Source organism: Arachis stenosperma, chromosome 3 (genome assembly GCF_014773155.1).
Source record: "Arachis stenosperma cultivar V10309 chromosome 3, arast.V10309.gnm1.PFL2, whole genome shotgun sequence".
NCBI classification, from domain to species: Eukaryota; Viridiplantae; Streptophyta; class Magnoliopsida; order Fabales; family Fabaceae; genus Arachis; species Arachis stenosperma.
In genome coordinates this window covers 93,737,915-93,761,615 of record NC_080379.1, presented here as the reverse complement: position 1 = coordinate 93,761,615, position 23,701 = coordinate 93,737,915, and the positions used below count along the sequence as shown (strand labels likewise).

The following is a 23,701-nucleotide window of genomic DNA, read 5'->3' as shown; positions in this document are numbered from 1 at the left end:
ACGTTAGTGTTCACGTTAAGACCACTAACGTGAAAGTTAATGTGGAGCTGAGATTGATGAGTGACAATCACCTTTGTCACTAACGTTGGAGGTGGCATTCACTACCACGTTAGTGGCCATGTTAACCTAGTTAACATGAACTCTAACGTGGGGAGGAGGGGCATTTGGAGCGTTAGTGACAAAGGTAAGTGTCACTAACGCTCTCGAAGATAGGCATGCCCACATTAAGAGTCACGTTAGTTATACAAACGTATAACTAACGTGAACTCTAACATAGGGAAAGAGGGGGCACAAGGCAACGTTATTGGAAAAGGTGATTCCCAATAACGCTTGCGAAGGATCATAAGGTCACGTTAGTGCCACTAACGTTGAAGTTAACGTGGACTATTTTGGGGTTGGACGTTAGTGAAAAAGGTGATTGCCACTAACGTTCTCAAACCCACATTTTCACTTAACGTTAACATCACTAACGCCCATGCCTAACTCACACTTTTCTGCAAGCTGAGTGACGAATGGATTTTTGATGGTTTAGAATTTCTCAAATAAAATCTCGTTGTAAAGTATAGTTTCTAAACCAAGCAATAATCCTTTCATACAAAAATTTGTTTGTCACAAGTACAAACCCCTAAAATCTATAAACCGAAGTATTTAAACCTCAGGTCGTTCTCCATAGGATTTACAATAAAGTGTCTTGTTATTGGTTGTGAGTTATTTTGGGGTTTTAGATGAGAAACATGAATAGTAAATGGTAAGGAAACTTTATTAACAAAATGGTCTTGGCAAGATTTGGTTGTCAAAGGTCTTCATCATTATCACTAGCCACAAGTATGGTAGTTGCAAGGATTAATCCCACTTAGTCATCCTTAAATCAACTAACAAAGGAAAGTCAAGTGAGTTATATCAATCCTAGTCCATAAGTCCTAGCTTTCCACTAATTGGATTAATGAAGGCTAGAGTTAATGGCTATCAACTAGCAATCAATTGGACACTAGTGACTCAAGAAATCCTAAGTTACCTTCTCAAGCCAAGAACATAAAATCCTACTCTAACATCCTCGCAAGCATTTCATCAAACACTTGGAGGGTAATGAAAGAAAGCATTTTTATTTGTAAGAATAAAAGGAATCAACAACCAACAATTACAAAGAATTAACAAAACAACAATCAACAACATCACAATCACATGAATTATCTCAAATTGCATTATTAAAAGAAAACAAAAGAACAAGAATATCTCAATTACAAAACCTAGAAACAAAATAAGAGAAATTACAACAAGAGGATAGGGATAGAAAGAAGAACCAAAGTGTAGCAATCACCACTTGAAGGTAGAAGTAGAAGGAGACTTGAATTAAACCTAGAACTATGAGATCCTAATCTAACCCTAATTCCTAATCCTAGAGAGAAGTGAGAGCTTCTCTCTCTAAAACTAACTCTAACTCCTAAAACTAAGCTAATGATCAAAAGTATCTAAAGTATCTAAAAGTATCTAAAAGTATCTTGATTCCCCTTCAATACTTGACTTAAATAGCATCAGAAATGAGTTGGATTGGGCCCACAAGGCTCCTAAAACCGCTGGGGACGATTTCATTAAAGTGGGCCACGGACAGAATCGGCGCGCGCGCGCAAAGTACGTGTGCGCGCCTCTGAACGCGAAGCAATATATTGCAAAATTTATATCATTTCGAAGCCCCGGATGCTAGCTTTCCAACCCAACTGGAACCGCATCATTTGGACCTTTGTAGCTCAAGTTATGGTCAATTAAGTGCGAAGAGGTCGGCTTGACAGCTTTCCGGTTCTTTCATTTCTTCATGAGTTCTCCAACTTTACATGCTTTTTCTTCATTCCCTTGATCCAATCTTTGCCTCCTAAATCTGAAATCACTTAACAAACATATCAAGGCATCTAATAGAATCAAGGTGAATTAAATTTAGCTATTTTGAGTCCTAAAAAGCATGTTTTCACTCTTAAGCACAATTAAAGGAGAATATACAAAACCATGCTATTTCATTGAATAAATATGGGTAAAAGGTGATAAAATCCCCTAAATTCAATACAAGATAAACCGTCAAATTGGGGTTTGTCAACCTCCCCACACTTAAACCAAGCATGTCCTCATGCTTAAGCCAAGAGAAAGCAAAGGGCATCAATATCTATTCTATGTAAATGAGCTATATGCAACCTAAACTATATGCAACTAAATGCAAAATGGTTTTACCTACTTGGTTAAAAATAAATCAATCCTCCAAGTGCATGTATAAACGGGTAGGGCTAAGGTCCTATGACGATTCATGAATCCTACCAATTCAAGTGTGGAGATGAAGTTCAAATAGACTTGCGAGAAGAACGCTCATGAAAGCCGGGAATCAAGGAATTGAGCATCGAACCCTCACCGGGAGTGTTTGCACTCTAGTCACTTGGTGTTTGGGGTTGATTCTCTCAATTCTCCCCTAATCATGTTTTCCAAGATTTGTTTTTCTTCTAACAATCAACAATTATTCAATGCATGCATACATGTATCATGAGGTCTTTTCTTTAGGTTGTAATGGGGCTAGGGTCAAGGTAGGATCATATATGGCTAGTGGACTTTAGGATTTGAATCTTTGATTAACTTAAACTTTCCCACCTAACCTATGACATCCTATACAATTGAGTTCTAACCTAACTACCCATTTCTCACTTTTTCACATACTCATGTATCCCTTTTCATTTCACAACACTTGTGCATTGATCTTTATTGGACTTTACTTTGGGGCATTTTGTCCCCTTTTATTTCTTTCTTTTTCTTCTTTTTTTTATATATTTTTTTCTTTTACATATTGTTTTTTTTTTCTTTTTCTTTTCTTTTTTTTTCTTATTTTTTTTATATACAAGAGCATCAATGCATAAGGTTTTACATTTGATCAATACATGAATATGTACCCAATTCCCAATATTTACACTAATAATATAAAACTACCCTTTTATTCACCCAATGTCCCAAGGTTCCCACACTTGAATGATACTCACATACACTAGCCTAAGCCAATCAAAGATCCAAATTAAGGACATTTATTGTTTTTCGCTTTAAGGCTTGTAATGTGCTAGAATAAGAACAAGTAGGTTAAGCGTAGGCTCAAATTTGGCTAACAAAGGAAGATAAAAGGTAAGGCCATTTGGGTAAGTGAGCTAATGAAATGATGGCCTCAATCATATAAATGCATGAATACGAAGAATAATGGACATATAGACTCAAACAAAGCAAAGATCACAATCATAGGAAGAGAATAATGCACACAAGAAGGAAAAAATAAGTGGTTGTAACCACACTATTAGGCTCAAATCTCACTTGCTTGTGTTCTTAGCTCAAAAACCATGTTCCAAAATAAATTCTTTCAAGCAAGTTCCACAAATTTTCTTTTTCAAATTGGTAGGGTGCCCTAAAACAGTTTCTTGGAAAGGAAATCATCACCCTAACCAAGTAGTCCTAATAAGAAAGAAGTGGTAAAAATATGTATAAATTCTAACTAACATGCAACCTATCATGCAATGCAATAGCTAGCTAACATTGATGTTGAAAAAGGAAATTGTTACCCGTGGAGATCGGTCGGACGACCTCCCCACACTTGAATATTGCACCGTCCTCGGTGCATGCAAAGAAGAGCAAGGTGGACGGGTTGCTACAATTGATGAGTTTCTTCAAAGGGTTGTGCGGATGAACTTGTTTGTTGCCCCATTTAGAAGCTTTCTCATTCCTTTCCTTCTTGGTGGCCAACCTAGAAGGAGAGAAAAAGAAAGAAAATTAAGCCTATAACAAAGACATCACAGCAATTAGAACATAGGCGGTGGCTAATGCCAAATAAGAGTATGGTTCTCTACTACATGGTAGCTACAACATGTGAGTGAGAAAACAATATAAGCAAAGGGCATATGATCTAATACTTGATGCAAGAGTAAAGTTAAAGCATGGAGAGTATATGGAGCATCAAGATCAAATAAGGATTGACACAAACAAGAATAGTGGTAAGCATGAGAGCATTCGGTCTCATCCTAACTCAATGATGAAGAAGTACACACAAAGAAAAACAAAGGATAATGAATTAGGATGGACTAAAGCACTAATCTTGTATGTTGACAAATATTACAATTAATGTAACAAGTCATGAAGCACCAAAACAAATCCAAGAAATTCTCAACAATTGAGTGAGAGAATTCAACACCATTATTAAAATGAGAAATTTAGAAAATAAAATGAGAACAAATTATAGAAACAAAATTAAAATGCAAAGAATAAAAGTATGCAAATGTAATAGACAAAAGAAAATGGAAGAGGAGAAAAAAATTTTTTTTTTATATTTTTAATTTTTTTTTAGTATTTTATTTATTCATTTATTATTATATATTTTTTTTATTATTAAAAAAAAATTTTTTTTTTGTTATATTAAAAGAGAAAAGAAAAAAATCTTTCAAGAAAGGAAGAAGAAAAAAAGAAAGAAAGAAAAAAAAATGAGAAAGGAAGAAGAAGAGAAGAGGAAAGAAGGAGAAAGGAGGAAGGGGAAAAGCAGGGAGCAAATCCGCGCGCGCGCGCACAGCGCGCTTACACGTGGATGAGGTTGGGACAATCCGCGCGCGCGCGCGCACAGCGCGCTCACGCGTGGATGCAGCAGGGACGATCCGCGCGCGCGCGCACAGCGCGCTTACGCGTGGATGAGCTTGTGCTCCCAGCACAATGCTGGCACAACGCGCGCACAACTCTCTGGTTTTTGTACCAGAAGTTGCAGAAGTGCAATGTGCGCGCGCGCGCACAGCGTGCTTGCGTGCCCATGGCCGTTTTTTTTTTTTTTTTGCCCAAAAAGCAGAAAAAAATGCCCAAGAGCTCCCTATAATGTCCAAAACTCTTCTTTATTCAATCAAATATCAAACAATTCACAAAAATGCAATTTAATTTTAGGATTTATTCATCTACTACTAATGAATACAACATACTAACAACCAATCTTTACAAACAAATCAATATGAAATGAAAATCTACCTACAATGGCAACTCAAATCACTTATTAAACAAAACTAAAAGATGATGGAAAGAGTTTACCATGGTGGGGTGTCTCCCACCTAGCACTTTTAGTTTAAGTCCTTAAGTTGGACATTTGAGGAGCTTATTGTCATGGTGGCTTATGTTTATACTCATCCTTGAATCTCCAAGGATCTTTGCTTCTCAATTGGTTGACAGAATTTCCAACCATCTTCACCAAACTTGGGTGAGGTTCTCCCCAAGATATGAGCTCCCAAAATTGGTCTTCATGTTGTAATCCGGGATCCCATATCTTATTTTCACACCCATCTTCTAGTTGATCATCATGATTCAACTTGGGTGGTAGGCATATAGAATTCTCCTTTATGCACCAAATTCTCCTTCTAGACCCATACAATTTAACATTCCTCCAACCATAGTATTTATGCCTTGAGGGTTTAACCTTAATGAGCCTAACATTCTCTTTCCAACCATTACACCACTCCCTCTTACTCTTAACTCCACAAAGAGCTCTAAGTTGACCATCATTTTCAATCAACCCATATTCAAGTGAGAAAGTGAAGCTTAGGGATAGAAATTTTACCCACTTGAATGTTATGTTAGGTGATGGTGGCTTGGGAAGGGGGACCTCCCCACACTTAGCCATTGCGATGTCTACGCTCTTGTGCTCTTCCCTTGTAACTTCCACCTCTTGACAACTTATATCAACCTCAACCTCTTCCTCTTGGTAGCTTCCTTCCAATTTAATATTTTCTTCGTGGCTTACCAAGGGTATGGGAGGTGAGGTATCTTCCTCCTTACCCTCTATGTCAAGCTCAATGGAAGAGGATTCAATTGTGGATAGGAACTCATCAATAATTGAGTCCATCTCTTGATCAACCTCTTCAAAGTCTTCAACCATGATATGCTTTGGAGGTTGCGCACCCTCCTCAACATCAATGTCAAGCTTCTTGGAAGAGTTTTCCATGATGCTACATTCCCATGGACTCTCAACGTCTCCTAATTCTTCGACCACTTCTTCCTTTTCTTCAATAACCATAGGCTCCTCCAATTGCTCTAATACAAAATAGCCTCCCTCATTTTCCACCGGGTTTTCCAATCTCTCCTTCATGCTATGATTTTCAATGGATTCTTCACATGTGGCCACGGAAGCACCTTGAGTGCTCAAAAATTTGTAGGCTAAGGTAGACATTACCTTGGTCAAGTTAGTCACAAACTCTAGGGTGTTCCTTTGCATATCCGCTTGTCCTTGAAGTAGCAATGTGAGAGAGTCATCTATTGGGACTTGGGGTGGATAAGAGGGTTCATTATTTTGGAGAGAGGGTTTATAGTAGGAAGGTGGTTCTTCTTGGTAAGGGTATGGAGATGGTGTGCATCGAGGTGGTTCTTGAGAGTAATTGTGTTGGAATGGTGGTTGTTCCATGTATGGTTCATATGGATCATAAGGTGGTGGGTATGGTGGATAAAGATTGGGGTCATATGGAGGGTTTTGGTGATATGGGGTTTGTGAGCAAGGTGGTTCAAAATCATGTTGAGTGGGTAGTTCATAGGCATGTGGTAGTGGTTGTTGACAATCACAATAGGGGTTACCACATCCATTAGATTGATATGCATTAGGATAAGAGTTGTACCCATAAGGAGTTGGAGGTTGTTGCCAAGAAGGTTGATCAATCCCTTGAGGCTCTTCCCATCTTTGGTTGTGCCCAAATCCTTGATGCATATTACCATTGTAGTTCCCATTTCTTACAACATAATTTGAGCCAAACTCATAGCCAAAGTGAGGATGAGAATTCATAATAGCAAAGAAAACAAAAATTAACAAAGATAAGCAACGAAGTCCTAAACCTAACAAAAACTAACAAACAAGCAAAAGACAAACATATTCACAATATTCACATATGTACAATAACCAATAACATAACACCATTGCAAAACCCCGGCAACGGCGCCATTTTGACGAATGGATTTTTGATGGTTTAGAATTTCTCAAATAAAATCTCGTTGTAAAGTATAGTTTCTAAACCAAGCAATAATCCTTTCATACAAAAATTTGTTTGTCACAAGTACAAACCCCTAAAATCTATAAACCGAAGTATTTAAACCTCAGGTCGTTCTCCCTAGGATTTACAATAAAGTGTCTTGTTATTGGTTGTGAGTTATTTTGGGGTTTTAGATGAGAAACATGAATAGTAAATGGTAAGGAAACTTTATTAACAAAATGGTCTTGGCAAGATTTGGTTGTCAAGGGTCTTCATCATTATCACTAGCCACAAGTATGGTAGTTGCAAGGATTAATCCCACTTAGTCATCCTTAAATCAACTAACAAAGGAAAGTCAAGTGAGTTATATCAATCCTAGTCCATAAGTCCTAGCTTTCCACTAATTGGATTAATGAAGGCTAGAGTTAATGGCTATCAACTAGCAATCAATTGGACACTAGTGACTCAAGAAATCCTAAGTTACCTTCTCAAGCCAAGAACATAAAATCCTACTCTAACATCCTCGCAAGCATTTCATCAAACACTTGGAGGGTAATGAAAGAAAGCATTTTTATTTGTAAGAATAAAAGGAATCAACAACCAACAATTACAAAGAATTAACAAAACAACAATCAACAACATCACAATCACATGAATTATCTCAAATTGCATTATTAAAAGAAAACAAAAGAACAAGAATATCTCAATTACAAAACCTAGAAACAAAATAAGAGAAATTACAACAAGAGGATAGGGATAGAAAGAAGAACCAAAGTGTAGCAATCACCACTTGAAGGTAGAAGTAGAAGGAGACTTGAATTAAACCTAGAACTATGAGATCCTAATCTAACCCTAATTCCTAATCCTAGAGAGAAGTGAGAGCTTCTCTCTCTAAAACTAACTCTAACTCCTAAAACTAAGCTAATGATCAAAAGTATCTAAAGTATCTAAAAGTATCTAAAAGTATCTTGATTCCCCTTCAATACTTGACTTAAATAGCATCAGAAATGAGTTGGATTGGGCCCACAAGGCTCCTAAAACCGCTGGGGACGATTTCATTAAAGTGGGCCACGGACAGAATCAGCGCGCGCGCGCAAAGTGCGCGTGCGCGCCCCTGAACGCGAAGCAACATATGGCAAAATTTATATCATTTCGAAGCCCCGGATGTTAGCTTTCCAACTCAACTGGAACCGCATCATTTGGACCTCTGCAGCTCAAGTTATGGTCAATTAAGTGCGAAGAGGTCGGCTTGACAGCTTTCCGGTTCTTTCATTTCTTCATGAGTTCTCCAACTTTACATGCTTTTTCTTCATTCCCTTGATCCAATCTTTGCCTCCTAAATCTGAAATCACTTAACAAACATATCAAGGCATCTAATAGAATCAAGGTGAATTAAATTTAGCTATTTTGAGTCCTAAAAAGCATGTTTTCACTCTTAAGCACAATTAAAGGAGAATATACAAAACCATGCTATTTCATTGAATAAATGTGGGTAAAAGGTGATAAAATCCCCTAAATTCAATACAAGATAAACCGTCAAATTGGGGTTTGTCACTGAGCCCACTAAAGATTATAACTGCTTCAACTCAAGATCTAAGGCCCACATCCAAGGCTCGAAGAACTCACTAGAAGATCAAGAAGAATATTATATATAGGAGTAGTTTTGAACTATAGAGAAGCTTGGCACTTTGGAGAACTACCCTCTGTATTTTTACTTTTCTACATTTTTTCTAGCTAAGCATGTATTCTTTTCTGCCATTTCCCATTTCTAGATGAACAACTAAACCCCTTTCATTGGGTTAGGGAGCTCTGTTGTAATTTGATGGATCAATTATAGTTTTCATTATTCTTCTTCTTTCTTCTCTTTTGATTTACTAGAAAGCTTTCGATCTTAATTCAATTGGTTAGTTATGTTGGAAAAGAAACTCTCCATAATTGGATCTCCTCTGAGCCTTGGAAAAGGGATGAGGAGATCATGCTAGAAATGCTTTCTCATGTTGGACCAAATTGGGGTCTGGGCGAATATAGTGACATGTAATCCTCCCAACACTTTGATTTGGAAATACATGTGGTATAATCAGTGACCACACTTTATCTCTTCCCATGAGCAATTAAATCAAGGAATTGGGCAATTGTTCAAGCTTAGAGAAATTGGGTTGCCAAGGAATTGGAATCCAATCACTTAAGATTGCCAAGGAGATCAATAGATGCTTTGATTGAGGAAGAGATGAAAATGAATTTGATCTGGAGAATACAACATCTCCTGAGCCCAATGAATTCCCCATTTCTAATCTTACCCATTCTCTTTACTTTCTGGCATTTATTTCCATGTTTATCTCCCCGATTCCTGATTTAAGATTCTGCACTTTATTTCATGCAATTTACTTTCCCGCCATTTAATTTCCTACAACATCAACTACACTCTGTTTAGCTCAACTAGCATATTCTTCCAACTAAAGTTGCTTGACCAATCAATCCCTGTGGGATTCGACCTCACTCTATTGTGAGTTTTTACTTGACGACAATTCGGTATACTTGCCGAAGGGAAATTTGTTGAGAGACAAGTTTTCATGCATCAAGTTTAAGGCGCCGTTGCCGGGGATTGATTTTGTATCAACAATGATTAAGTTGGAAGTTCACTAGATTGAGCATTTTTCTTTTGTTTGTTTATTTTATTCCGTGAATTACCTTCAGTTTATTTAGTTTCTTCCTCACCCCTATCCCCTCGTTATCTTCTTTTTCTTTGAATTTACTTACAATTCTGCTCACTAACCCACTAACTATTTGATAAATTTCACAAATCATACTAAAAATCACTCTAACAAGAATAATCACTTCATTTTATCTCTTGCTGTGTGCTCTGTTAGTTGTATGACAGGGAGAAGAGGCAGAACTTCAACTTTCTTTGATTCAGAACCTGAGAGGACCCTCCATAGATCAAGGAGGGAAGCAAGAGGGAAAAAAGTTGTTGGTGCTGAGGAAGAAGAAGAGTACTTTGAAACAAACATGGAAGAGAACTTGGAAAATAATCATGAAGGAGAAGCTCACAACCATGCCGAAAAGGCCCTGCAAATAATGCTGGGCAAGAGAGGAGAGTTCTAGGCTCTTACATCAATCCAAACTCAAGAAACTGTGGAAGTAGCATCCAAAAGCCCACCATACATGCCAACAACTTTGAATTAAAACCCCAGCTCATCACCCTTGTTCAGAACAACTGCTCATTTGGAGGAAGTGCCCAAGAAGACCCCAATCAACATCTAACCACCTTCCTGAGAATATGTGACACTGTGAAGTCTAATAGAGTCCATCCGGATGTCTATAGGCTACTTTTGTTCTCTTTTTCACTCAGGGACAAAGCATCTAAGTGGCTTGAATCCTTCCCGAAGGAGAGCTTAACAAATTGGGAAGACGTGGTGAACAAGTTTTTGGCAAGATTCTACCCTCCTCAAAGAATTAACAGGCTAAGAGCTGAGGTGCAAACTTTCAGGCAACAAGATGGTGAAACTCTCTATGAGGCATGGGAGAGATTCAAGGACTTAACAAGAAGATGCCCACCGAACATGTTCAATGAGTGGGTTCAACTTCACATTTTCTATGAAGGTCTTTCTTATGAGTCAAAGAAGGCTGTAGACCATTCATCAGGAGGATCTCAAAACAAGAAGAAAACCATTGAAGAAGCCATAGATGTCATTGAAACGGTAGCTGAGAATAACTACTTCTATGCTTCTGAAAGAAGCAACACTCGAGGAGTAATAGAGCTGAACCATATAGATGCATTGCTGGCTCAAAATAAGATGATTACTAAGCAACTAGCAGATCTCACCAAGAAGGTGGAAGAAAACCAAGTTGCAGCAGTCATCACTTCATCACCAACTCAAGAAGGAGTGAATGCAGGGGAAGAAAGTGACTGGGAACAAGCCAATTATGTTGGAAACTCACCCAACAAATCCATGATCTATATTCCAAAACTTACAATTCTGGATAGAAAAATCACCCTAACTTTGGATGGGGAAATCCACAAGACCAAGGCCAAGACCAGAGATGCCACAACCACAATTCCAACAATAATGCAACTCACCAACATCCCTCATATAGATCCTATCAACAACCACCTAATCTCAACCCACCATCACTAACTGAGTATAGACTTTCCAAGATTGAGGCTCTACTTGAAGATATATGTAAAGAAGTCCAAGGCAACAAGGTATTTAAGGATGAAGTGCGAGCTAATATCAAAAACCAAGGGGAAACCATCAAGAAACTAGAATCCCAAGTAGGTATTTATCTCAACAGTTTCCCAAACCTACTGATGGATTTCCCAGTGACACATAGAAGAATCCAAGAGGAGAAACAAGGAAGGTCAGGTAGGAAGAATGCAAGATGATCACACAAGTGATGAGAGGAGTGTGGAGGAAGTAGACACACAAACAGAACACCTCCAAAACAGTCCAAAGGAAAATCATGAAGAAAGAAACTATGCACCCCAACCCACACTCAGGGAAGAGCTAAAGAAAAGGGAGATCCTGAACCTATATGCACCCTTTCCCCAAAGGCTCAAGGGTGGTGTAGCAGGGAGAATGTATTCAAGGTTCCTCGACATGATTGCATCTCTTGATGTAAATATACCATTCATTAAGGCCCTCCAGCAAATGCCCTCCTACATCAAGTATATAAAGGAGCTACTAGCCAAAAAGAGTCATTGAAGGGTAGACAAACAATAAAGATGAACAGGGAGTGCAGTGCTCTCATTCAAACAGAGCCACCTATAAAGAAGAAGGATCCAGGGAGTTTCTATATTTCCTGTGCTATAGGAGAGACAATGATTGATAAGGGGCTCTGTGACCTGGGAGCAAGCATCAACTTAATGCCTCTGTCCCTCATGAAAAAGCTTTAAATCTATGATCTAACACCCACAGTCGTAATCATCAAACTGGCTGACAAAACCCAAAAACAGGGAATAGGAGTGGTTGAGAATGTGTTAGTGAAGGTTGGAAACTACTTCCTTTCCACAGACTTTGTTATCCTGGAAATGGAAGAGAATCACATTCACCCCATCATTCTCGGAAGGCCATTCTTAGCCACAGCCAGAGCACTTATAGATGTGGAGTGAGGAGAGCTAGTATTGAGAATACATGATGAGCAGCTCACCTTCAATGTTTTCAAACCCTCACAAGAAGCAGATCATGATAACAAAAAGTAAGAGGAAGAGCACAAGAAAGAGCTGATGGAAGAGATAAACAAGGGAGCACAAGCACCACACCACATAACTCCTATGGTTAACAACCAATGTGATCAGAAGGAGCAACAGCCAAGTGTAACCCAAAAGGAACCAGACCCACTAGAGTCATATGAGACAAGCAACAAAATTTTCCTTAAAGAGAAAACCACAAGTAGCAAAGTGACATCAAGGGACACAAGAAAAAAGGTCCCAAGGGGATGGAAAAATAAGAAGATCCCTACAGAAGATTTCTCTTCAGGGGATGAAGTGGTCTCTGCCTACTTTCCATCCATACCACCCCATCTCCCCACTATTCCATCTCAGCTGCCTCCAGTATACATCATCAACAAAATCTTGTCCTTAGAACATGTGGAACTTCTTAAAAAAGCCAATGGAAACAGGTTCATTGCAAAGGGGGGAAGATTTGAAGCACTTCTAACCACCCTGACAAAGGCCAAACGTCAAGCTAATGACGCTAAAGAAGCGCTTCATGGGAGGCAACCGATGTTCTACACCCTCTCTCTTTAATCTCTAATAGTAGTAATAAAGCAAATTTTATAGATTCTAAATCAACTTCGACAAACAATATAAGAATCCCTACATGCAGCATATAGTACATGATAAGTTTGGTGTTCAAGGTACACCAAGAGGGCTTGAACACACTCAATGGTATGAGATTCTTTTTTAGTCTTGTTACACCATACGATCACAAACAAGTTTGGTGTTACCAACGTTGCATGCATGGGAAATTGAGTGGTCGATTGATTTATATTCATCAAAAGCATTTAGTTATCTCAAAAACAAAAGAAAAAGATTTTAATAGTAGCTATTTCACACTTTAATTCTTCCCACCAAAAATTCAATTAACCATTTTGTATTCCTTTTGTCTTGTATAGGAAATCAAGGAGGGTATTGGTGGTACTTGATAGGACAATCAAAGAAGGGAGATTCGGCCACTATACCAAGGAGACTACATACTTGTCTTCAAGGGGAGTATCTTTGGAAGTGTTGCCATGCAACATTGGGAGTTGGATAGCCTTGGAGACCGAACCAAGACCCTCATAAAAAGGGTGATCCTCGTGCTCATCCAATGGCAAACCCCAACCGTCCGTCATTAAAACAACACTATCAATCCACACCTTTCAAACACCCATCATCCCTCTATATAAATGATCCCCATTCTACAACCTCTCCGTACACACTTGTTATTCTCATTCATCTCCCTTCCTTCTCTCGAACACACACATTTCATCCTCCACCAAAAGATCCATACACACCCTCCTAGCCATGTCTTGTGAGCCGCAACCATATCAACCATCACTCATGGCATCGTCTAGCTCTAAAAGGCGAAAAGGGAAGGAACCTATAGAGCAGCCTCCATTTGATGAAAAGAAATTTAGAACCTTTTACCATGCACTACAATTTGGGTGGATGGCTAATAAAGAAGTCATATATGAGTTAGGCTTTCAAGTCACAAAAACTGAGTGCCCTGAAATCATAGAGAAGGTGGTAAAACATCGATGGAAGCTTCTCACCGATCCAATTACAAGGGTGAATGCAACTCTGGTAAGAGAGTTTTATGCAAATGCAGTTAGACATGATAAGGCAGATGAATCCTATACAAGTTTTGTGAGAGGGGTAATAGTGGATTTTAGTCCCATGAGCATCATGAGAGTGCTAAAGCTGCGAACCATACCCTTTGCAGAAGAGAGCTATCACTCAAGAATAGATAACAACCCCAACCACGACCAGATTATGAAAGACATCTGTGTGCAAGGAGCGGATTGGGACAGAGACCCCCATGGGAATCCAGATTTATAAAAAGAGGAGACCTTCTTCCTGAGGCTAAGGGGTGGTTCAAAATTATAAGGAGATCCATCTTCTTAGCCGGAAATAACTCAGAGGTAAACCTCAAAAGAGCAATAATGGTGCAATGCATAATGAAGGGAGGAGAAATCAAGGTTCATGAACTCAGAGCCCAAGGTATTTGGAAATTGGCTGAGAAGAGTGATTCTGGAGGAAGGTTAGGCTACCCCAGCACTATTCTCCGTCTTTGCAACAAGGCTGGGGTGGTGTTCGAAGATGGAAATCCCGAATGGATCAAAGTTGGCCTTCCAATTACTTTTCGTTGGATGCATGCTGCTGCACCTCCCCTACCTCAACGAAGACTAAGAAAGAGGCCAGCCCATCGAGCTGAAGAAGGACAGCATCCACAGGAGCAAGCCCCAGCCACCTTAGACATGCACCAATTACAATAGGCTATTGATATCTTATCAAGGCAATGCATGGAAAATCAAGGGGCACAGAAGGAGCTTCAAATGCAAATAATGGATCGCCAAAAAGAATCACTCTCTAGATGGATGAATCAGCAAGGGGAATGGCAAAAATAATTGATGGAACAGCAATTGGAACAAGAGAGACAATAGAGTGAGTCCTTCCATAACCTGAACCAAAAGCAAGATCAACAACAAGAAGCCATTCAAAAGCTAATCAACATCCAAGCACATCAAGGTGCACACATTCATGAGATGCATAGGAAACAAAGAGAACATGCAGATCTTTTCGATGAATACAGAGCATTTTTGGAAGGGGTTTACATGAGTGAAACTGGATATCATGTAAACACCCAAGCCAGGCTTGGGTACTTAGTCGGACAACTACCTGTATTACATCCTGGGATCACAAAATATGAGGACGTAAAGGATGAATTAGCACGAGTGGAATGAGAAAGGGCCGGAAAGAGTCATAAATCAGTGAGGAAGGCACTAGAAGATTGGAAAATAGCCAGAATAAATCGGATGAAAGAAGCAAAAGTGGACATAAAGAAGACAAGGAAGCAAAAGAACATGAGCATCACCATGATTAAAAGGTGGTGGAGTTCCCTCTTTGTTTTATCTCTTTCAAGCTTTAAAATAAGGAAAATCATGTATGAAATAGAACATGCCTCCATGAGTAGTTTAAGATTTTCAATCCTACATTTAAGGTTTTCATGGCTTAGGTCTATACTCACTAGTCTAATGCCCCTAGTGTTCATAGTCGTCTTGCCTATATGTATGCTTGTCCTTTAAGCCAATCAAAAAGAAAATGTTATGAAAAGAACAAGAGTGGAGTTATCTTGTGAAGTGAATTTTGAATGTTTGTGGTAGGGTGATTAATTAGCTAAGTTGGTTCACCAACAAGGTAGGAAAGCAACTATCTATCCTGAATCCTATGCTTGAAACACATCCTATAAGACTAACCAAATAATGAAATCCCAATAAGAAAAGAGAAAGAGCAATAAAAGTGAAAAGGAAAGAAAAACAATGAGAAATAATGCTAGGTACCAAGGTTTTGAATATTGAAACATGTGTCTGTGGTGTTCATGTGCAAAGGATATGCTTGGGTGAATAAGCTCTTAGGGGTGCCTTATCACCTGGTAACTTGGGTTAACTAATCCGGGATTATCAGCTGAAAATCCACCATCAAGAGCAACCTTTGCTACAGAACACTTAGCAACCCAAAGAGGTGCTGGACACCAAGGTCTCAAGAAAGAAAAATAACAAACCATGTGCATGTGGTGTGTATGTGTGGGGGAAAAAGACTTGAGGGAGTAAGTCCTTGGGGTGCCTTAACACCTAGCACCTTGAACCAACTGGTTCGGAAGTGTTGGCTGAAAGCTTATCTTAAAGAGTCGCCCTCTTACAGAGCACTTAGCCAAAAAAAGGGATGCAATAAATCCTGAAAGGGAAAGGAGGATCAATAATTAAGAAGTCTCAAACGATGCAATCAAACAAGTGTTTAAGGGCATGATAAAGGCCTAAAACCCAGTAAAAGAATGAACCTAAGTTACTATGCATGAAACCCCATAAACCAGGAATTTGACTTCTATCATAATTATTTGTTCATCTTGTTCTTTCATTCATTCTTCCTATATTTCAGTACTTGCTTAGGGACAAACAAGCTTTAAGTTTGGTGTTGTGATGCCAGGACATCTAGGCCAATTTCACTGACCTTTTCTTTACTGTTTTAGGGTAGTTTCATGTATTTTCTTAGTGAATAAGGCATGTTTTGGATGAAAATACACTTACACCTTGATTCAAGCAACTATTGTGAATTTTACATGATTTCATGAGGATTTTGCAAGGATTGAATGACAAATTGATGATGCATAATCTCATGACTTGAGCTAGAGCTTTGATGCACTTTATTTACTTGATTTTAGGACAAAAGAAGCAAGGAAGAACCACGTTAGTAGCCACGTTAATCTAATTAACGTGACCACTAACGTGGAATGGGAATGAGCTTGCAACGTTAATGAGAAAGGTGGTCGACAATAACGCCTGCGAAGCCATCATAAACCCACGTTAATTGCCATGTTAATTACATTTACGTGGTAGTTAACGTGGAGATAAAGGGAGCTCCAGCGTTAGTGGTAAACGTGAACACCACTAACGCTACAAAATGGCAATTGGCCACGTTAAGAGTCACGTTAACTTAGTTAACGTGAACTCTAACGTGGAAGAAAAGACAATGCCAACGTTAGTGACACTCACCTTTGTCATTAACGTTGGATCAAGCTGCATTGCCCACGTTAGTGGTCATGTTAAGACCACTAACGTGAAAGTTAACGTGGAGCTGAGATTGATGAGCCAACGTTAGTGACACTCACCTTTGTCACTAACGTTGGAGGTGGCATTCACTACCACGTTAGTGGCCACGTTAACCTAGTTAACGTGAACTCTAACATGGGGAGGAGCGGCATTTGGAGCGTTTGTGACAAAGGTAAGTGTCACTAATGCTCTCGAAGATAGGCATGCCCACGTTAAGAGTCACGTTCGTTATACTAACGTGAACTCTAACACAGGGAAAAAGGGGCACAAGGCAAGGTTATTGGAAAAGGTGATTCCCTAAAAAGTTTCCTACCAAGACTTATTAATCTAAGCTCATAAAACGCAAAAATTCATCACCCGATTACCAAGAGGCCGGCAAGGTGAAAACCAAATTCATCATCTGATTACAAAGAGGTCGGCAAGGTGAAAGCGATAGAAGCAGATTAATGCAAGAAGTTATAAAAAGTTATCCATAGAAAGTGACTTGACGAGGTCTGACTAAAAATGGATTACTAGAAATCACTTAAGAAGGCCCGACAGAGAAGTCAGACCAGTGAAAGGATCACTAAAAAGGGACAAAGACATCACGCAAAGGCCAAAGAAAGGCCAGGAATGCTTTGCTGAATGGTACGAAGTCTTGAAAAAGACACTACTTAAAAAGCAAATGCACAAAGTGAAATGAAGCTAAAAAGGCATGCAAACAAACTATAAAGTTGGTGGAACATGACTAAGAAGCTCACGTCAACATCAACTAAAGGAGTGACCCTACAAAGCAAGGACGATCTCGAGGAAATAATAAGAGCCAAAGAGGATAAAAACAACTTAAGGCTCAAACGTGCTCAGCCAAAAGGGGAACAGCTCCATTCAACAAAGGAACAATCTCAAAATAGGGCTACAAAGAAGTCGTTTGAACAAACTAAAAAGGTTCCACAAGAACACTAAAAAGTTGACGGACGAATCACTGAAAGCCCAACCTCCAAGCCGCAAAGATTACCCGACTTGATACAAGATTGACCTGTGCCAAGTCAAAGCAGGGCATGAATCCTAAAGGCAAGGGTAGAAAACTCATTCAAAGGAGGTCAGACTGCGATATACTTAAACAAAAATTCGAAGGGTTGCAAAAAAGTAAAACCCCAAACGTTTAGCAAAATGCAGCTATCATAATAAAACATTAAAGACTCAAAAGGCCACCTAAAAGGCAGCCTCAGAGTTTAAAGTGTTTTGTTTTGGAAAAATAAAGTTGCTAGGAAGCAACCAAATGTCAAAGAAGTCAACCACAGAAAGATATACAAAAAACAAGTTCAAAAGTCCACAAGTCGGACTATAACACAAACACAGAAAGTTATAAAGGATTCAAATTCTCCCTAGTAGAAGCATCCTTGGCTGAAGGAGGAGGAATGGCCGAGATCGGAATAGCATCAACAGTTCCATCCAGCCGGTTTAGAATCCGCACATCGGGCTCTGGATGGTCGACCTCTGAAGGGACGAAAGAAGCTGAAGCTACTAGGCATTTCCTTGGTGGCACAAGAGGAGGACCCTCCTCATCATCATCATGGGCAGGCACAATCTTACCATCCACCACCATATTATCCATACTAAACAAGGAAAGATCGGCCTCAGGAGCAATAACTCGGACCTGAGCCTTCAGAATCTTAAACATGTCAGTCATACTATTTACCATATGACCCTGAAGCTCCGCATAATCATCGCGGGCTGATTGAAGTCTCTCCTTGGCTTCTAGTAGCTCGCTATAGGTTCGGGTATAGCTCTCCTTATACTTTTTCGCAGTTTCATTAGCCAAGTTAGCAACTGCCTCCGCCCTAGTAGCACGCTCTTTTTCCTTTTCCACATCAATTTCCAACTTTTCAACCTTGGCATCTAAATCTTGGCCATTCAGATCATAAGTACCAATAGTTTTTTTGTCGCTTGGGAGGAGGACCTGCAGCAGTAGGAGAGGAGGCAGCATCAGAGGTCGGTTGAACAAGGTCAGAAGGAATCATCCGAACTTGTGGTGTCGGAATGATCTTCCTCGGGCCTGAAGAATCAGAAGTCGACTTCTTCGGAGGCACCTGAGAAGACCCTTCTCGCGAGGTCTTTGATGAGCAGATAATTTGTACCCTTTTTGGCATTGTTTTTAGTATGTTTTTAGTAGTTTTAGTTAAGTTCTTAGTATATTTTTATTAGTTTTTAGTTAAAATTCACTTTTCTGGACTTTACTATGAGTTTGTGTGTTTTTCTGTGATTTTAGGTATTTTCTGGCTGAAATTGAGGGACCTGAGCAAAAATCTGATCCAGAGACTGAAAAGGACTGCAGATGCTGTTGGATTCTGACCTTCCTGCACTCGAAGTGGATTTTCTGGAGCTACAGAAGCCCAATTGGCGCGCTCTCAACGGCGTTGGAAAGTAGACATCCTGGGCTTTCCAGCAATATATGATAGTCCATACTTTGCCCAAGATTTGATGGCCCAAACTGGCGTTCAAAGTCACCCTCAGAAATTCCAGCGTTAAACGCCGGAACTGGCACCTAAATGGGAGTTAAACGCCCAAACTGGCATAAAAGCTGGCGTTTAACTCCAAGAAGAGTCTCTACACGAAATTGCTTCATTGCTCAGCCCAAGCACACACCAAGTGGGCCCGGAAGTGGATTTTTATGTCATTTACTCATCTCTGTACACCCTAGGCTACTAGTTTTCTATATATAGGACCTTTTACTATTGTATTTTCATCTTTTGATCATGCTTTGATGATTAAACCCTCTTTGGGGGAGGCTGGCCATTCGGCCATGCCTAGACCTTGTTCTTATGTATTTTCAACGGTGGAGTTTCTACACACCATAGATTAAGGTGTGGAGCTCTGCTGTACCTCGAGTATTAATGCAATTACTATTGTTCTTCTATTCAATTCCGCTTGTTCTTTGTCCAAGATATTCATTTGCACCCAAGAACATGAAGAATGTGATGATTATGTGACGCTCATCATCATTCTCACTCATGAACAAAGTGACTGACAACCACTCTTGTTCTACAAGCAAACGAGGCTATAATGTTTATCTCTTGGATTCTTTAACCGGAATCTTCGTGGTATAGGCGAGAAATGATGGCGGCATTCAAGAGAATCCGGAAGGTCTAAACCTTGTCTGTGGTATTCTGAGTAGGATTCAATGATTGAATGACTGTGACGTGCTTCAAACTCCTAGCAGGCGGGGCGTTAGTGACAGACGCAAAAGAATCAATGGATTCTATTCCGGCCTGACCGAGAACCGACAGCTGATTAGCCATATGCTATGACAGAGCATAGGAACATTTTCACTGAGAGGATGGGAGGTAGCCACTGACAACGGTAAAACCCTTGCATAAGCTTGCCATGGAAAGGAGTAAGAAGGATTGGATGAAGACAGTAGGAAAGCAGAGAGACGGAAGGGAAAGCATCTTCATACGCTTATCTGAAGTTCCTACCAATGAATTACATAAGTACCTCTATCTTTATCTTTATGCTTTATTCGTATATCACTATACCCATTTGAGTCTGCCTGACTAAGATTTACAAGGTGACCATAGCTTGCTTCATACCAACAATCTCCGTGGGATCGACCCTTACTCGCGTAAGGTATTACTTGGACGACCCAGTGCACTTGCTGGTTAGTTGTGCAAAGTTGTGTAGTGATCACAATTTCGAACACCAAGTTTTTGGCGCCGTTGCCGGGGATTGTTCGAGTATGGACAACTGACGGATCATCTTGTTGCTTAGATTAGGTATCTTTCTTCAGAGTTCTTAAGAATGAATTCTAGTGTTTCAAAGGTGATGTTCTTATCATCACCAAAGCTGATTGATTCTCACCAATTTAGCTCTTGAATGCAATGTCCTGCTGAAGCTTGGCCGGCCATGTCTAATTCCTTTAGACTAAAGCTTTAGACTAACATTGCATGATTCCTGGAATTCTCATTAAGAATTTTGATACCTTTATTTTCCTTTTTACTTAATTTTCGAAAAAGCACAAAAAAAAAATTACAAAATCATAAAATCCAAAAATATGTCTTGTTTGAGTCTAGAGTCTCATCTTAAGTTTAGTATCAATTGCATGTTTCTGTTCTTATTGCATTCATGCATGTGTCCTCATTGATCTTCAAGTTGTTCTTGATGATTTCCTTGTTTTGATCTTTGAATTCTATTGACTTGAGTGTTTTGTTATATGCATTCTCATTTTGTTAGTGTCAATGGTATACAAACTGCTAAGTTTGGTGTCTTGCATGCATTGTTATTTGATTTTAGTTGCATTTTGATTATTCCTTATTATTAAAAAATCCAAAAATATTTTTAATTTGTGTCTTTTCAAGTCAATAATACAGAGAATTGAAGATTCAGAACATGCTGCAGAGGAATCACACAGAAAAAGCTGGGCATTCAAAAATGCCCAGTGAAGAAGACAGACTGGCGTTTAAACGCCAGCCAGGGTGCCTGGCTGGGCGTTTAACGCCCAAAAGGGTAGTAGTTTGGGCGTTAAACGCCAGAATGTGCACCATTCTGGGCGTTTAACGCCAGGATGGCACAAGGGGGAGGATTTTGTTTTCAAAATCAATTTTTTTCAAGTCTTCAAAGTTTTTCAAAATCAAATCTTTTTCAAATCATATCTTTTCAATCAAATGTTTTCAAAATCAATTTCTTTCCTTTTTCAAAGATACTTGCTAACAATTAATGATTTGATTGAACATTTCAAGTATGTTGCCTTTTCTGTTGAGAAAGGTTTAATGTTTGAATCATATCTTTTCTTGTTAGGCAAGTCATTAATTTTTTTTAAATCAAATCTTTTTAAAAATTATTTTTCAAATCATATCTTTTCAATCATATCTTTTTAAAACCATAACTTTTCAATCAAATCTTTTTAATCACATCTTTTTCAAAATAATTTTCAATCAAATCTTTTTTATTTCTAATTTCAAAATCTTTTTCAAAAATCACTTGATTTCTTTTCCACTCTTATTTTCGAAAATCAATTAAGTGTTTTTCAAAATGTTTTCAAAATCTTTTACTTAATTTTCGAAAATTACTTCCCTTCTTCTCACATCCTTCTATTTATGGACTAACACTATTCCTTAATGCAAAATTCGAACTCCATCTTCTTTGATAAGTTCGAATTTTCTACCTCTGTCTTCCATTTTTCTTCCTCTGACACCTCAAGGAATCTCTATACTGTGACATAGAGGATTCCATATTTTCTTGTTCTCTTCTCTTTCATATGAGCAGGAACAAAGACAAAGGCATTCTTGTTGAAGCTGACCCTGAACCTGAAAGGACCTTGAAGCGAAAGCTAAGAGAAGCTAAGGCACAACTCTTTATTGAGGACCTGACCGAATTCTTCAAAGAAGAAGAAGACATGGCAGCCGAAAACAACAACAATGCCAACAATACAAGGAAGGTGCTGGGTGACTTTACTGCACCTACTCCCGACTTCTATGGGAGAAGCATCTCTATCCCTGCCATTGGAGCAAACAACTTTGAGCTTAAGCCTCAATTAGTTTCTCTAATGCAACAGAATTGCAAGTTCCATGGACTTCCATTGGAAGATCCTCATCAGTTTTTAGCTGAATTCTTGCAAATCTGTGACACAGTCAAGACTAATGGGGTTGACCCAGAGGTCTATAGACTGATGCTATTCCCTTTTGCTGTAAGAGACAGAGCTAGGACATGGTTGGACTCTCAACCTAAAGAAAGCCTGGACTCTTGGGAAAAGCTAGTCAATGCCTTCTTGGCAAAGTTCTTTCCACCTCAAAAATTGAGTAAGCTTAGAGTGGAAGTCCAAACCTTCGGACAAAAGGATGGAGAATCCCTCTATGAAGCTTGGGAAAGATACAAACAATTAATCAGAAAATGTCCATCTGACATGCTTTCTGAATGGAGCATCATAGGTATTTTCTATGATGGTCTCTCTGAACTATCCAAGATGTCTTTGGATAGCTCTGATGGAGGATCTCTTCATCTGAAGAAGACGCCTACAGAAGCTCAAGAACTAATTGAAATGGTTGCAAATAACCAATTCATGTACACTTCTGAAAGGAATCCTGTGAACAATGGGGCAAATCAGAAGAAAGGAGTTCTTGAGATTGATACTCTGAATGCCATATTGGCTCAGAATAAAATATTGACTCAACAAGTCAATTTGATTTCTCAAAGTCTGTCTGGAATGCAAAATGCGCCAAGCAGTACTAAGGATGCTTCATCTGAAGAAGAAGCCTATGATCCTGAGAACCCTTCAATGGAAGAGGTGAATTACCTAGGAGAACCCTATGGAAACACCTATAATTCTTCATGGAGAAATCACCCAAATTTCTCATGGAAGGATCAACAGAGACCTCAACAAGGTTTCAACAACAATAATGGTGGAAGAAACAGGTTTAGCAATGGGAAGCCTTTTCCATCATCTTCTCAGCAACAGACAGAGAATTCTAAGCAGAACCCCTCTGACTTAGCAACTATGGTCTCTGATCTAATCAAAACCACTCAAAGTTTCATGACTGAAACAAGGTCCTCCATTAGGAATTTGGAGGCACAAGTGGGACAGCTGAGCAAGAAAGTTACTGAACTCCCTCCTAGTACTCTCCCAAGCAACACAGAAGAAAATCCAAAAGGAGAGTGCAAGGCCATCAACATGGCCGAATTTGGAGAGGAAGGAGAGGAAGTGAACGCCACTGAGGAAGACCTCAATGGGCGTGTGATGAGCGGATAATTTATACGCTTTTTGGCATTGTTTTTATATAGTTTTTAGGATGATTAAGCTACTTTTAGGGATGTTTTCCTTAGTTTTTATGTTAAATTCACATTTCTGGACTTTACTATGAGTTTGTGTGTTTTTCTGTGATTTCAGGTAAATTCTGACTGAAATTGAGGGATTTGAGCAAAACTCTGAAAAA

The 23,701-nt window shown here is 39.1% G+C and overlaps 2 non-coding genes across 2 annotated transcripts; both read right to left on the bottom strand.

Annotated features, from left to right (window-relative positions):
• Positions 1–10,447: 10,447 nt before the first annotated feature.
• Positions 10,448–10,555, bottom strand: LOC130972720 (small nucleolar RNA R71). The gene has a single exon (XR_009083882.1). It is a non-coding gene; the product is annotated as a small nucleolar RNA R71 (small nucleolar RNA).
• Positions 10,556–22,572: 12,017 nt separating this feature from the next.
• Positions 22,573–22,676, bottom strand: LOC130971954 (small nucleolar RNA R71). The gene has a single exon (XR_009083160.1). It is a non-coding gene; the product is annotated as a small nucleolar RNA R71 (small nucleolar RNA).
• Between the last annotated feature and the right edge of the window lie 1,025 nt (positions 22,677–23,701).